A 15,325-nucleotide genomic window follows, 5' to 3' on the forward strand; every position below is an offset into this window, starting at 1 on the left:
AACAAACCTCACAGACTGCATTTTTTCATCTGCGTAATATTGCGAAAATTAGGCCTATCCTGACCCGAAAAGATGCAGAAAAATTGGTCCACGCTTTTGTTACCTCTAGGCTGGATTACTGTAACTCTCTATTATCAGGTAGCTCTAGTAAGTCCTTAAAAACTCTCCAGCTAATTCAGAATGCAGCAGCATGTGTACTAACAGGAACTAAGAAACGAGATCATATTTCTCCTGTTTTAGCTTCTCTGCACTGGCTCCCTGTAAAATCCAGAACTGAATTTAAAATCCTACTGTTAACTTATAAAGCTCTAAATGGTCAAGCTCTGTCATATCTTAGTGAGCTCATAGTGCCATATTATCCCACCAGAACACTGCGCTCTGAGAACGCAGGGTTACTCATGGTCCCTAAAGTCTCCAAAAGTAGATCAGGAGCTAGAGCCTTCAGCTATCAGGCTCCTCTCCTGTGGAATCATCTTCCTGTTACGGTCCGGGAGGCAGACACCGTCTCCACATTTAAGACTAGACTTAAGACTTTCCTCTTTGATAAAGCTTATTAGTTAGGCTTATAAGCTTATAAGCTAGTTAGGGCTGGCTCAGGCTTGCCCTGTACCAGCCCCTAGTTAGGCTGATTTAGGCCTAGTCTGCCGGAGGACCCCCCTATAATACACCGGGCACCTTCTCTCCTTCTCTCTCTCTCTCTCTCTCGTATTCTATTACTGCATCTTGCTAACTCGGCCATTCTGGATGTCACTAACTCGGCTTCTTCTCCGGAGCCTTTGTGCTCCACTGTCTCTCAGATTAACTCATATCGCAGCGGTGCCTGGACAGCGTGACGTGTGTGGTTGTGCTGCTGCCGTGGTCCTGCCAGATGCCTCCTGCTGCTGCTGCCATCATTAGTCATTAGTCATACTTCTACTTTTATTATACACATATGACTATTGTCAAACATGTATGCTGCCAGATATTAATACATACTTTCAACATATTGTACCACAGTAGCCAGAACTATAACTATAATATTATTACTTTCAATAATGTTGTTGTAAGCTACTGTCATTACCTGCATCTCTCTCTCTCTCTCTCTCTCTCTCTCTCTCTGTCTCTCTCTCTGTCTCATTGTGTCATAGCCTACGGATTACTGTTAATTTATTATGCTGATCTGTTCTGTACGACATCTATTGCACGTCTGTCCGTCCTGGAAAAGGGATCCCTCCTCAGTTGCTCTTCCTGAGGTTTCTACCGTTTTTTTCCCCTGTTAAAGGTTTTTTTGGGGAGTTTTTCCTTATCCGCTGCGAGGGTCATAAGGACAGAGGGATGTCGTATGCTATAAAGCCCTGTGAGGCAAATTGTGATTGTGATATTGGGCTTTATAAATAAAATTGATTGATTGATTGATTGAAAGCTGTTTAAATGGAATGTGGGCCTTTTTTCTTTAATTGGATGCCACTGGTAAAATGAAACGCTTGCTGTACCTTTTTATTGTTGCCAGGCAAGCACCCTCTCACCTCCTTACCCTAACCCTTCCGTGTAATCAATCTACTGTTCAATGTTTTTCTTTTTTTGTTTTATTTATTTCACAGTAATTAATATCTCGTTACCAAATTGGACAGGCAGAAGGTACTTGCTGTTGCACATGTTGAGGGTGAGAGGCTGTCAGCAAATAGTTTGTTGGGCACAGGGAAACGGAGATCTGTGTGGGTACATGAGACCCTAAAAAAGAGGGTGGATCACAGGGAGTACCACCAGTTGGTCCAGGAGCTTCACCTCCATGATAAGGTTTCCTACTGCAACATGTCAAAAATGTGTTGAGTAAGAAATCCCTGTTGGGAATGGGCATTCAGCACAAAGCTAGCTGTTTTTGTTTCATGACAAATTATTCTTCAGGCATTACAGTAATTCAAATTTTACAGGTCAGGTGAGGGTTCGACTCCGGCCTGTGGCACCTTGCTGCATGTCACTCCCTTTGTCTCTCTCCCCCTTTCACGCTTAACTGTCCTGTCAATTTAAGGCAAAATTCCCCCCAAAAAATATTTTAAAAAAATCCTTGCTAATCTCAGCAGCTATTTTAAGCACATATAGATGGTTGATGAGTTAGGCCTATTTGAAATTTGAATCCTTTAAAAACTATCATACCCAAGAAGGCCACCAATATCATATAAAAAGCTACCGTTCACAAAAAAACACACCAGAAAGCATTGTTCCTTCCTCTGAAGCTGTCATGAAGTCCATTTCTTGATTACCCCATAAGTTATTAAAGGGGGAACTAATGTTTTTTTTTCCAACTTGGGCCCTATCTTCTGATCTACTTTTGTCTAAATGAGTGATAGGATGTTCAATATTTGACATTTCTCCAGTATGAAGCTAGGGCTGACCTGCCTGCAGCCCATGAGCGCGCACTATATTAAATAATAGGGCACTCAGATAGGCTCGGATTGTTAGTATAATTATCTGACAACATAACGGAAAGGAGAAATGAACGTCTGTCTTTACCTTTAGCTGGAGTCGGACATTTTCCTCTGCCTGTTGCTGCTCCCCCTCTCTCCTCGTCCCTCTTCAGTTTCAACGAGTTTTGCGTCCATGTACTCTGTGTTCAAATAAATACAGGCGGTCATCAAATTCACATGGCTCATCCAGATCCAGTTGGACAAAATCAACTGCGATGGAGGCTCAATTATGTGTTTTTGGACATTTGAATCTGGGGCGCCGTAAGCCTCCATTAGGTGGAGTTGTGTTGCTACTCCCTCTCCCCTTGGATCTCCGCAAGTGTCATGAGGACTCTGAAACTTCACTTGAGCCTCCCTCGGCATATGGGTGAGTAGATAATGGGTGAATTTTCATTTTTGGGTGCACTATCCCTTTAAGCCCCTCCCACCTTCTCACTTACAAGCTTGAATCTTCTATCTGCCGCTGAAATATCTGACCTTATCAGGAAATCCAAGCCAGCAACCCGTCAGTTAGACCCTTTTCCCACCATCCTAGTAAAAGCCCGCTTACCCTCTCTGTCCTCCCTAATAACTGTTATCATACATTCCTTCTTCACCTCTGGTATTGTTCCTTCAGCCCTCAAATCAGCCACAGTAACACTTTATTAGAAAACCTGGTTCAGACCCCAACAATTTCAATAACCTCTGACCTATCTCTAATCTACCTTTCCTTTCTAAAATCCTTGAAAAAAACTGTTGCATCTCAGGTTCATGCTAATCTCTCTGACAATAAGTTTTATGAACAGTTCCAGTCTGGTTTCTGCCCCCTCTATAACACACAAACAGCCTTGGAAAAAAATCACAAATGACCTCCTCTTGGCAGCTGACTCCGGTCTCCTATCCATTCTCATTCTACTGGATCTGTGAGGCATTTGACACCATTTCTCACAACATCCTCCTTAACAGACTGGCCTCCATTGGAATCACTGACACACCCCTTGCCTGGTTTAAGTTCTATCTCTCTGATCGTACTCAATTTATCCAGCTCAAAATATTCAAATCCCAGCCATTTCCAGTTAGTTACGGTGTTCCTCAAGGTTCTGTCTTGGGTCCCCTTCTGTGTATCACCTACTTACTTCCTCTTGGTTACATCTTCCGTAAATTCAACATCCATTTCCATTGCTATGTGGATGACACCCAGCTCTATCTGTCCACCAAACCTACCTCCACCCTCCCGTCCTCCTCCATCTCTGACTGCCTTCAGGAGATTAAATCCTGGTTCTCCTGCAACTTCCTCAAATTGAAGAGTGATAAAACTGAGTTACTTCTCAATGGCACCAAATCCACCGTAGCAAAAATGAACAGTTTCACATTGATAACTCCTCAGTTCCCCCTCCCCATAGGTTAAGCATCTGGGTGTCATCCTCGATAGCACTCTCTCATTCCAAGCTCACATCAGTAATGTCACACCACACAGTACTGCCATTCTTGTTCACACCCTGGTTACATCCCATATAGATTACTGTAACTCCCTCCTTTTTGGTCTCCCTCTCAAGTCCATCCACAAACTTCTACTAGTCCAGAAATCTGCTGCTCGCATCATCACCAGAACCCCATCCATCAATCACATCACTCCTGTCCTTCAGCAGCTTCACTGGCTCCCAGTTAAATACCAAATTGTCTCCAAGATTTTACTCCTCACCTTCAAGGCCATCCGCAACCTCACTCCTCTGTACCTCTCTCAACTCTTGCACATCCACATCCCCACCCACACTCTCAGGGTTTCCTCTTCCATCCACCTCACTGTCCTGCCAGCCCACCTGACCACCATGGGGTTTAGAGCCTTCAGCCGCTCTGCCCCACGCCTCTGGAACTTCCGCCCACCAGACATTCGTAGCATCAACACCATCTCCACTTTCAAATCCCACCTCAAAACTCACCTCTTTCAAATTGCCTATTCAGTATGACTCCCATCCATCTAGTCACACACATCCAACATTTACACAGAATTTTATTCACTGTAAAGTTGTTTTGCTGTTGTTATTTGTTTATTTTATGTTACTTTATTCCTTACCTCTTTGACTTTTCTGCTGTTACTTTCAGCATCTTTGTCTGTAAGGTGACCTTGAGTGTCGTGAAAGGCGCCTATAAATAAAATGTATTATTATTATTATTATTATTATTATTATTATTATTATTATCATTATTATTGTTATTATTATTATTAAATAAAAGACTTAAAAAAATAAACATGTTTCACTTTGGAATTTGTGAACTCCGATAAAACCACTAAAAAGTCTACAATTTTAATTATTTCAGTCCAAAAAGAATCTAAGGTCCTGAAATACATTGGAATAGTGTTTAGTTACACTTACATGTAATAAAATACAATATATAAACTTGTGTTGTGATTTCACACTATTCTGAGTACCCAGATTTCTTAATGTCTGCATTTTCAATCTTTGTTTTTAATGAATACAATAAAAACAATTTCCTTAGATAAATAAGACATATATGATGTAGATTAGATAATCCCTTATTTCATAAGCAACATTAACTAAAAAAAAAGAATTAACATTTTTTTCAAAAATCAACAAAAACATTCATCTATCGGTGTTGATGAAGAACTGATGGTGTTGACAATAAACCTACATGTATTACTGATTAATAAATAAATATGATTTTAAACAGTTTGAGGTGACAATAGATGAAGAACAAACTACTTCCCAAACTCCTGGATTTTGTTAAGAAGGCAATACTTCTTGAGAATCTTGCTTGACAAACCCAGCACTGGTGCCTCACGCCTTGACACAGCAATTTGTTCATTTTTCTTGAGCTCTCTTCTGAGAACGTTGTGGAAGAGAAGGGCTTTCTTGATGTTTGGTTTGCTTCCTGATAGCATTTTCTTGGTTTCTGTCCCTGGAAAGTCCAGTGTTGTTTTGTTTGTAGCCTTTTGTCTTTGCCAATTTTGCTTTCTCAGTTTGTTTCACTGTTTCGTTACCTTCTTAAGCTTCTCTATCAAAGCTTGTGTGACACCTACAAATGTATTGTCACAACTGTTAAGTTATTTTATGTATTTTCTGTGAAAAAGTCCACATTTTAATGTAGACTTAAAAGTGCAGTTTCCTAGTTGCACCACAAGGGGGAGTGTCCGCAGAGGTGAGCGCTGGTTGTGGTGTGGCTGTGGAGGGCCTCCACTCAGACAGAATGCAGCCTGCTGAACAACAATAACTGACATCTCCTGTCTCCCTTTCTCCTGTGTAAAACAGGACACATCTTCTGTCAACAGGTAGCTCAGCTGAGGCCTTTTCCTAGTTTTTTCTTTTCTGCCTTTCACGTTTGAGAGACTGTCTGGCATTGCATTTGTCAACACTGATCTAGAGGGCTATCTGGTGGTGTCTGTCTGTTTGCAGCACTGCACCTTCACTGAACCTTCGTGTCTGGACCTTTTCTGTGCATCTCCCCAATACTTTCTGTTTTCCCTTTTTGCCCTGTCTGTGTTGCCTATTTGTATTACCTTTTTCTCTTTAACTCTCTTCTTGCACCTTTGTCTTTCCCTCTCTTGCATCTCACATTGTCTCTCTGGGTCACTTTTTAATTTCTCTCTTCTCTTTTGTTGGTAGTCTCTATTTCTTCTCCTTTGCTCCTCAAATGACAATGTCTGTCTAGCCATGTTTTCCAACTGTTTGAAGTAATAAAAAACATATTTGAATAGGAAGGTGGAATCTTTAATTTAGGCTGTTTGACATGATGCACATGCGCAATTTTGTTGTATAGGTAGCATCCTTGTTAATGTGCAATGACAATAAAGGCTTTCTATTCTACATACGTTTTAGAATTAAATACTTAATTAATGTAAAATCTCAAAGGTGCAGTGTGTAGTTTTTGGTCATATCTAGTGGTGAAAATAAAAGCATAATGAATTTTTTTTTTCTTTTTGTGTCCCTGAATATATAAAGCACCTTTGAGTGTCATCAAAAAGCGCAATACAAGTATAATATTATTATTATTATTATTATTAGGTAGAAATTGAATGTAGCATTTTAAGTCCTGTTAAACTAGTGAAATTAGAAAATAACAAATATTAAATTTTTCTGACATCAGAATAAGCCCTTTATATCTACATAGAGGCAGGTCCCTCCACATAGGCTGCCATTCAATGTAATATTCAGTTTCACCACTATATGCTGCTAAAATCAACAAACTGGCTCTTCAATTTAATATATATTTATATAATTATATAATATAAATGCTGGGAAAGTTACATGATAATCAGTAGACCACAAAGCTACTCTACAAATCAGAAGTGTAGGGTACGAGCTTAAATAACATAATATATGCAATACACAGTTTCCCATACACTGACGAGTCTATAGCCCTTTTTAAATTAAATAGGAATTGTCCAAATTTGCAGGAAAGTCCAATCAGTCTTTTTTCAGCAATCGCAGTATAAAAACAAAATCGGGGTGTGCAGCGAAATGCTGCCTGCCTACTTTTGTTTATACAGAATGCGCCTTTTTCGGAGCAATGGGGACGTGAGCAAGTAACAAAACGTGTAGCTCAGCGTGTGACGTAACCAGTGACGTTGGAGGGAAGCCGTGGCTAGTCAGTCCTTCTGCGATTCTCTCCTAAGTCGGCCTGTCCTTCACCGTCCCCTTCATCTGACGGTAATGGCCTCTTTGTTTGCGAGGACAAGGAGGGCGCGCAATTCCTTGTCTCCCCAGTTGCTCATCTTTACAGTGTCATTCAGGTTTGCGTTTCCCTCTTGCTACTAGCTGCTCGCTAATTCCTGCTATCAGCTGTTTCCTGTTTATCCACCGCCAGTGGCTCACATGTGCAGCATCATCAACAGGCCCTCCTGTGGCGGAAGGGCGCCTCCTTCTTTTTAAACCAAAAAGGTTCCGCCAATATGACTATCCTACAAGGCGGGAAATTGGGCACCTTGGATCAATTTGTCAATCCGGCTCTGTGTGTCTAAACACTTGCAGCTTGCTGGCAAAACGGCCCAACATTCGTCGACAATCTGGCAGTGTAAAAGGGGCTTATGGCGGTCCGCCACAGTCAAATTTGCCCCGCCATTGTCTCCAAAAATGGCTAGATATAAAATGCCTCCGGTAAGTCGCCTACTGAGAATTCTTTGGCTCCTCCCCCCTCCCTGGCCTCACCACAGACATCGCTGTCCTAATGCTAGCATGAGCTTGACCCGCAATTTCCACATACTCCTGTCCACTGGATGTCCACTGGATCCGTCGCGTGCACGATCCAGCCGAGGCGCATGTCGGTGTAAGTACCGAATGTGTCCAAGGCTATTCAAGAGAAGGCTGAGACACGGGGTCAAACATGGGGGGATTGCACATGCGCAGTGTAACTTGAGCTGCGATGCTGGAGGGTGACAGCAGGGGCTCTAGATAAAAAGCGCAGGATCCGCTCAGGCGATCAAGGAGTGCGCTTGGTGCGGTCTGCTTGGACTTTTGGATGGCAGCTGCCTGAAGTTGTTGGAATTGCATCTCTGTCATTCTCACCCACAACGCAGGCCACCAGTGACAGTCCAATAATAAGCTGAGAAAATGACATGCATACACATATCCCAGAACCAACAAAATGGAGCCAGATCAAATACCTCTTGTTTTGCTGTGTGATGTTTCCAGCACAAAGCTCTTCCTCAGACTTTTAGTTCAATTGTTATTTGTGTGGTGACTGTTTGTGTGTGAAAACGCAAAGCAAATCATTTTTGTCCTGCAGTTGTTCCTGTGTTTTGTCGTGTGTGACATCAAGACAATAATGAAACTGAGAATATTTGAATACTGGAATATGTCAAAATGTGTCAATAAGCTCTTTTTTCAATATCATTTTAATTTGTTTTTCTTCTTTAATAAAGTAGCTAACCTTATCTAATGCCTCTGGTGAAGAACTAGTGCTGTTGTCATTGGTTTTGATTCTGAGAATCATCCTTCAGTGTAACACTAGATATTATCACAATATATTTTGCTGTTAAGCCAGAGCACAGATGATCAGTTTTGCCATAATAGTTAAATTCTATTGCAAAAACAAACATTTTCAAATCATTCGTAAATTCCCAAATGTAACCAAAAATACAAATTGACCAAATAATCAGACTAATTGCCAGCTGGTGAAAGTGGTGCATCTGTAGCTCATTTTGTGATGTCGTCTCCAATTAGTTCAGGTGTTCCAAGCCCTATAACGGCTGTTTAGGTTTCCTAAATGTGACCTTAAACAACAACTATGGGTGGAGGAGATAAGAAGAGTTACTGAAACCTAAACAACACTCAAGAGTTTGTGAGGTAAGTTAAGTTCACATGGCCAGCGCATTATTTTTTATTATATATTATTATTTGCAGTAGGTTGTCATAACAGAAATATATTTTTTATTTCCTTCCTGAGGATCATTTTTCACCTGAGGCTATTGGTGTGAGAGGAAGGCTGCTGGAAAATGCTGTACCACAATTCCCACAACAAGAATTTGCCCATCCAGTCTTTTTTTGTGGAACACAGTTACTGTAAGTCTGGACTTGTCCTTTGGCCAGGAAGTTAATGTATTTCTGTCACATTTCTCAGTTTCTCAAAATGTAAATATCAACATTTTACATTTTGTGTGGCTGAAGAAAAGTCTGATACAAGGTAGAAATTAATCTGTGAAAACTGAAACCAGAGATCACATTTGTAACAGTTAGGGCAGGGCAATAAAAAGATAATATTGTATCGAGTATCGAGTCTACATATCATCTTACATGTTTGATATCATTATATCGTGATAATGCATAAATAGTGTTTATTTTTTTGTTTGTTTTACTGATTTTGAAAGGCTGCAATACAATGTAACAATTAAATTTTCTGAATTTATTAGACTGTTCTTTTGGTTGCAATGCTTGACATTACTCACTTGCATCCAAGTTAATGATGAATATTGATCAAAAAATGAATTGTAATTGTAAAACACTGTAATGTTTGATTCAGTCTCAATCTCAACATTAATGAAGTTTGAAGTATGTCTCAAGATAAAGCCTAAACATTTCACAATATAAAGTCCAGCCAGTATCATGCAGCCCTACTTTAAACTTTATGACAAGGTCTTCAAATATTATACAAATGGGAAAGGTCATTATAAATTATCAAAAACTATCAATATCGACCAATGTGAAATGTCACTATTGTTGTAGACATTTCACTCATATTGCCCAGGGCTTGTAACAGAACAGTAGGCCTATACCTTGAATTTGGATTATCTATTTCCCTAGGCTTGCTTCAGCCACCACCAGCAGAAATGTAGCCTCCACCAGCAGAAGCAGCAGAAGCAGCAGCAGCAATGCAGCCCGCACCACCACTACTGCCAGTAGTTCAGCCACAGGAATACATGGCAAGAGGCCAGAAAAATAACTTGCAAATCATTTCATAGTTAAGGACACTTATAGGATGTTTGACATATATTATCCCATACTGGGAGTTTGTGTGTTATGTTTACTTTTATTCGCTGCTTTACCCCAGAATCAGATGGTGTACTGGCTGGTGCTAAAACAAATGCCTTATCAAAAGATCAGTTGATTGAACAGTTGAGATGTGAGCTGGTGAAAAAGGTTGGTAAAGTAAGAATGGATTATTGCCTACTTACATGGATGTTGAAGGCCACCATTAATTAAGAATAATGAGAACTTGTTAATCTTTTCCAGAACGAAATGCTTTCTCGAGTCTTCCGGAAAGACCAGATAGAATTTCTTGAAAATAGGTATGTGTATGAGTATGTGTGTGTGTTTGTGTGTCTTTATGTGTGTAAATATAAATAGTCTCATGAGTCCATTCTGAGTTGACAGGCTTGATCCCACCTGGCAAGCTAACACTCACAAGTGGTCCACTGACACAATTTCCAGCTGTCTCGCACTCAGGTTAGCTATTGGACAGGATGGATATGAGTGTGTGTGGAAAGGTACCATTACTAAATGGCTATACATATTGTGAGAAATGAAATATTAAGCATAATTATGCAAATGAACTTTTGTAAATGTTTGTGTTTAATCTTCCAAGACATGAACTACCCAATACCATCATACAGAACAATTACACGACGACTGGGGGGACTTCCATTTCCACCTGGTATCCAGCTGGACATCTTGGATTTGATGTCAGTAAAACTGAAGTCCCTTCCCAGTCATGCCCAGATGTTTGTTCTGCCTGCAATACAAACCAGCCACCAAGACAGTGTTAGGAGCAGTAACCATGCCTCCTACTCCAGACAAGCATGGCAAAAAACTTCTCACTTGCATGCTTACAAGCTTTACTGTCCATTACAAGCAAGTGGTGGCATATCATTTCACTGGGTCCGCTGTATGTGGATCTGAACTGTGGAGGCTAGTGCATGCAATTGTCATGGCTTGTGGGGAGCGAGGTATCAGAGTGGTCGGTGTGGTAAGATTAAAAGTATTATATTACTGAGTAAAATGTCAAAAATACGATTAAACCTCCTTTTATTTGTACAATTCTTGAAATATTTTTTGTAGTGCACTGACATGGACTCAAGCAATCAGGCTATGTGGCGGGCTGCTGGCCTTCAGGGGGGAGAGGCCATGGATAAATCATATACATACAGCATCCATTCTACCAAGGAGAGTTCCTGTTTTTTGCACCCAATACCCCTCATCTCCTCAAAGCCATGAAAACGGCCCCGTGCAACCACAGCTTCACCACTTGCCACACAACATGGTGAGCAACATGCAGAATATTTTATTTGTTGTAATCAATCACTTCACACATTTAACATTTCTTTGTTCTGCGTTTGCTGTCCAAAGGTGACTCTCAGGCCTATTCAGAAGGTGATTGAGATACAGGAGCACTCCATTGAAAAATTGGTGCCTGGACTCACTGCAAGTTCCATCTCAACCAAACAGAGCTTTGAGAAGATGAAGGTATGGAAATTAATACTAAATACGACTGGTTAATTACCAGATGTAGTGTACACCATCATGACTTAAATCAGTACTTCTTGTAGTATTTTGGTCCTGTGAGTATTTTGGACTTAGATGTAGCATTTTGAATCCCATCTTCTATTTCCTTGCAAAGTTTAACTGTTAACATTTCCCATATGTCTATTTGTTTGTACTGTAGGTCGCCCCTGCATGCAAGGTGTTTTCCAAGTCAATGTCCTCTGCCATCAGACTTCTCATAGTATGTGACTTGCTGCCCAGAGAGGATGAGACCACAGCATGGTTTGTGGAACTGTTCAGTGACTGGTTTGACCTTATGACCTCTCGCCGTCCCTGCAATGGTAAGCCTATCATAAGTAAGAGCACAACCTTAAGTTGCCATGCATACCTTAATTTTTATTTGACCATTTATATTTCTGGGACTCACTGTGGTATGACACTGCAATACACATTACTTCTAATATTCCTGCCTTATTCTGTGGAAAATAACTGATGTAAGGATAGGCATTGTGTTTCCACATAGTGATGTGAAACATGATGGAAGTTGTGATCTTGGTTGTGTAATTGTACTCCCCTTGTGTTGCAGCATTGTCTTCTCCACAAAAGAGCACCACAGCAGAGGCTAAACTCAACAGGCTACAGGAGTTCCTCTTCACATGGACAAACACCACCTTCAGGTCTGTGAAAAGTGGGGTTCTGAGCCACTGGAAACCAAGCCACACAGGTGTTCGGATGGCAACATCCACTATGTTGGTGCTTGCTGGTTCCCTTATCTTCCCATCTGTCATGTGTCAACATCTACAGCATGTCCCTGCATCATTCATACCCCCAAACCCAAACTGGGTGTCACACCTCGTGGGCACTGGTTCCCTTAATATGTCCTTCTTTCTCATAACACTAACCTATTTTGAGAAGTGTGGCACTGATGATTGTGCTACTCTAATTGAGTACAGTGACCACATGAGAAAGAAAAAGGAAGGACTTAGGGAACCAGTGGAGATCCCCAAGGCTTGTTTAGCCAACCCAGTACCCCCACTGCCATTTATCACAACACAAACATTATACTATCTCACAGGTTGGGCCATATTTAAAGAACTGAGACGAAGCTCATGTGAGATCTGCAGTGACTTCTGTCTGTCAACTGTTCAGAGCTCTAGCTCCACAGACCACAGCTATGCCACAACACACAGTGATGACCCATCTTTGTTGACCATAATACAAAGCAGAGGTGGTCTGAAACATCCCAGCAAGCGCATGCATGACTACCATCTTTCCCTGTATGAATTAATGCAGACGTCTGTGTCAGCCTTGTTAAAACCTGATGACGCCACTGGTCAAGTGATGGTCACCCTCGACAGACAGATTGAATGGCTTCCTGTCTGCCACAGAATCTCCAGGAGAGTGGTTAAAAGGTTGGCAATGTTAAGGCTTCATATGCTGGTCAATCGGACATCAGCTGGGTCTGTGGAAGTACAGCATGACAGCAAGTCGGCCAAAAGAGCCACATCAATTGGTTAATAGTGTACAATTGTGTTCCTGGGTCCACATTTGGCATATTTTTTATTTTATTTTTAAGTTGACTCATTTAGGCAGTGGATACACCAGTCAAGCAGCTGGTTGACTTGCCCTTAGGGTAACTGTAGGCATCAACAAAGTAGTGAAACTGAACTGAAAACTTGGTTGCACATAGGAGCTAATGTTCTTTTTTGCTATCATTGTGCAAATAACACACCTTTGCCTTTTAATATACTTTGTTCACTGTTGTCTTTGTTCTCTATAGACTTTAAGGCAGCCAGACTACAGCACAAATTTAACAGGAGCTCGTGATTACCACTAATCCTTAGCCATATTTTATGTGTAACCCTTCACCATAACATACCACTAGTGTTTTTATCAGTAAAAATAGAACATTTTTCACACATAAAAAGTACAAAGATGTTGAAATCTATGCATACCCTGCCATCATAACTTGGCTCTCAGAATTCACCAGATTGATGCCTTTAAATTATACAAAATTTTTCTTCTTTAGTAAGAATTATGAAAAAATCTGACATAGTTGACAGAAACTGAGGACACAACGTTGATAGGCACAATTTTAAGGAAAATACTGTTTGATGTTCACTTTAGGCATTGTTTTATAAATATAGAACCATTCTTTTTTTATTTTATTTATATATATATATATATATATATATATATATATATATATATGTATATATATATATATATATATATATATATATATATATATATATATATATATATATATGTATATATATATATATATATATATATATATTAAGTTTTTTGTACAATAACATGGACCTCTTCACTACAGACCAGACATTTAAACAAATTTGCCAAAAAACAGTTAAAAGTGGGTGATAAAAATGACATTGGTATATGCAGTTCCATCAGATTTAACTTTTGTAAGTGTGTAAATCATGATGAATTTATTTTTCATTTAAATTAGGCTTTTTTTATGTCGGACATGTTTTGTCCAGTCTCTCAAGAATCCATAAGGGTTCAGATAAATAGTTTGATCATATTTCCAATCTTTGCTGAGCAACAGTTACATGTATAGGAAATAAAGGTCTGTCCCATTTGGACACATATCCCAAATATAAGCCAGTTAAGTTCATTGATTTAAGCAAATAATAGCCTGGGCTACTAATTTAAGTTTTTTTATATTTTATATTTATCTTCTTTTTTTTTTTTAATGAAGCCCCCAAGAGGAGAAATATTTTGTGACAAGGTGACAATAAACATCTTGAATCTACAAGATCATAATCAGCTTATTAGCCATAAGTCACAGTCTGTCTTTCAAGATAAAAAGAATATTTTTAGCCAGATGGCGTTTTCTTGATTCAGTGTTGGAATCTTCAGAATGATATGTACACAAGTCGATTTGTAGGCCTAACATGTTACATTCATCTTGCATGAATTGAAATTATATTTTTCACCTGGTTGTTCACATTTATAAAGCCTCCATGAAACAACATGGTAAGAATGCACCGAGTGAATTATCTGAGATAATAATAATAATAATAACATTAAATATTAAAAATAATCTTTACTTAAGGAGCACTTTTCAAGATCTGCATTACAAAGTGCTTCGCAAAGGCAGCAAAATAAAACAGCCATGTCATCAGATGTGCTTTTAGTAGTCCATCTTTGCGACACTCTTGTTTCAACATGGCAGACCCATGTCAAATCCACTATTGCTTGATCATGAAGCTTAGTGTAAGTGCAGTCGGCTTCTCTTAGATCCACCTTTTTCATTTCCTAAATCCTCATGACGTTTTACATCGAGGTCAGGGAAAATGGTTAGGAAAGGAGTTCAGCGTTACACCTGCTCAACATCAGCAAGTTAGCATTGTTACTGTGAACATGTTTGCAGGCTAACAGTGACTGTTTATGTAAATGCAGCACAATCTCACAATTAAGTTTGTAATGTCCTTTATTGAAAGCTCTCTCTGCAGGTTGAATGGTACACAGGTAATAACAGACAACAGCTAAGTATGAACTTGGTTTCGGATGAGTATGCACAGTCTTTAGTCCTTGAGTTGAGCTGACTTAGTGGGTGGGCGTAGGTGAGCTCACGTGCACAGGATACAGTTTGATAATGGACGTGTGAGCAGAAAGTGAGCTGGTGGGCAAAACTCACTATCAACAGTTCAGAGTTCAATGGGGGAATCCAGGGAACGGGGAGCTGGCAGGTATTTTCACAAAGACAATCTAGCAACGAGTGAACCAGGGCTACTTATGTACTACTGACTTGATGATGAGACTTGATGAGATCCAGCTAGGAGCAACAGGTGTGAATAATACTGCTGATGAGAAGGTGTGGCCAGGTGGGGAGAGAGACAGAGGTAGGATGTGTGAAAACTCCCACAGCAGCAGCAAAGCATCAGAGCAGACTGTGACTGAATGTAGCATTTTCCGATTAAGATATGCCGGTGTTATTCC

This window comes from Epinephelus lanceolatus, chromosome 3 (genome assembly GCF_041903045.1).
Source record: "Epinephelus lanceolatus isolate andai-2023 chromosome 3, ASM4190304v1, whole genome shotgun sequence".
Classification (NCBI taxonomy): Eukaryota; Metazoa; Chordata; class Actinopteri; order Perciformes; family Serranidae; genus Epinephelus; species Epinephelus lanceolatus.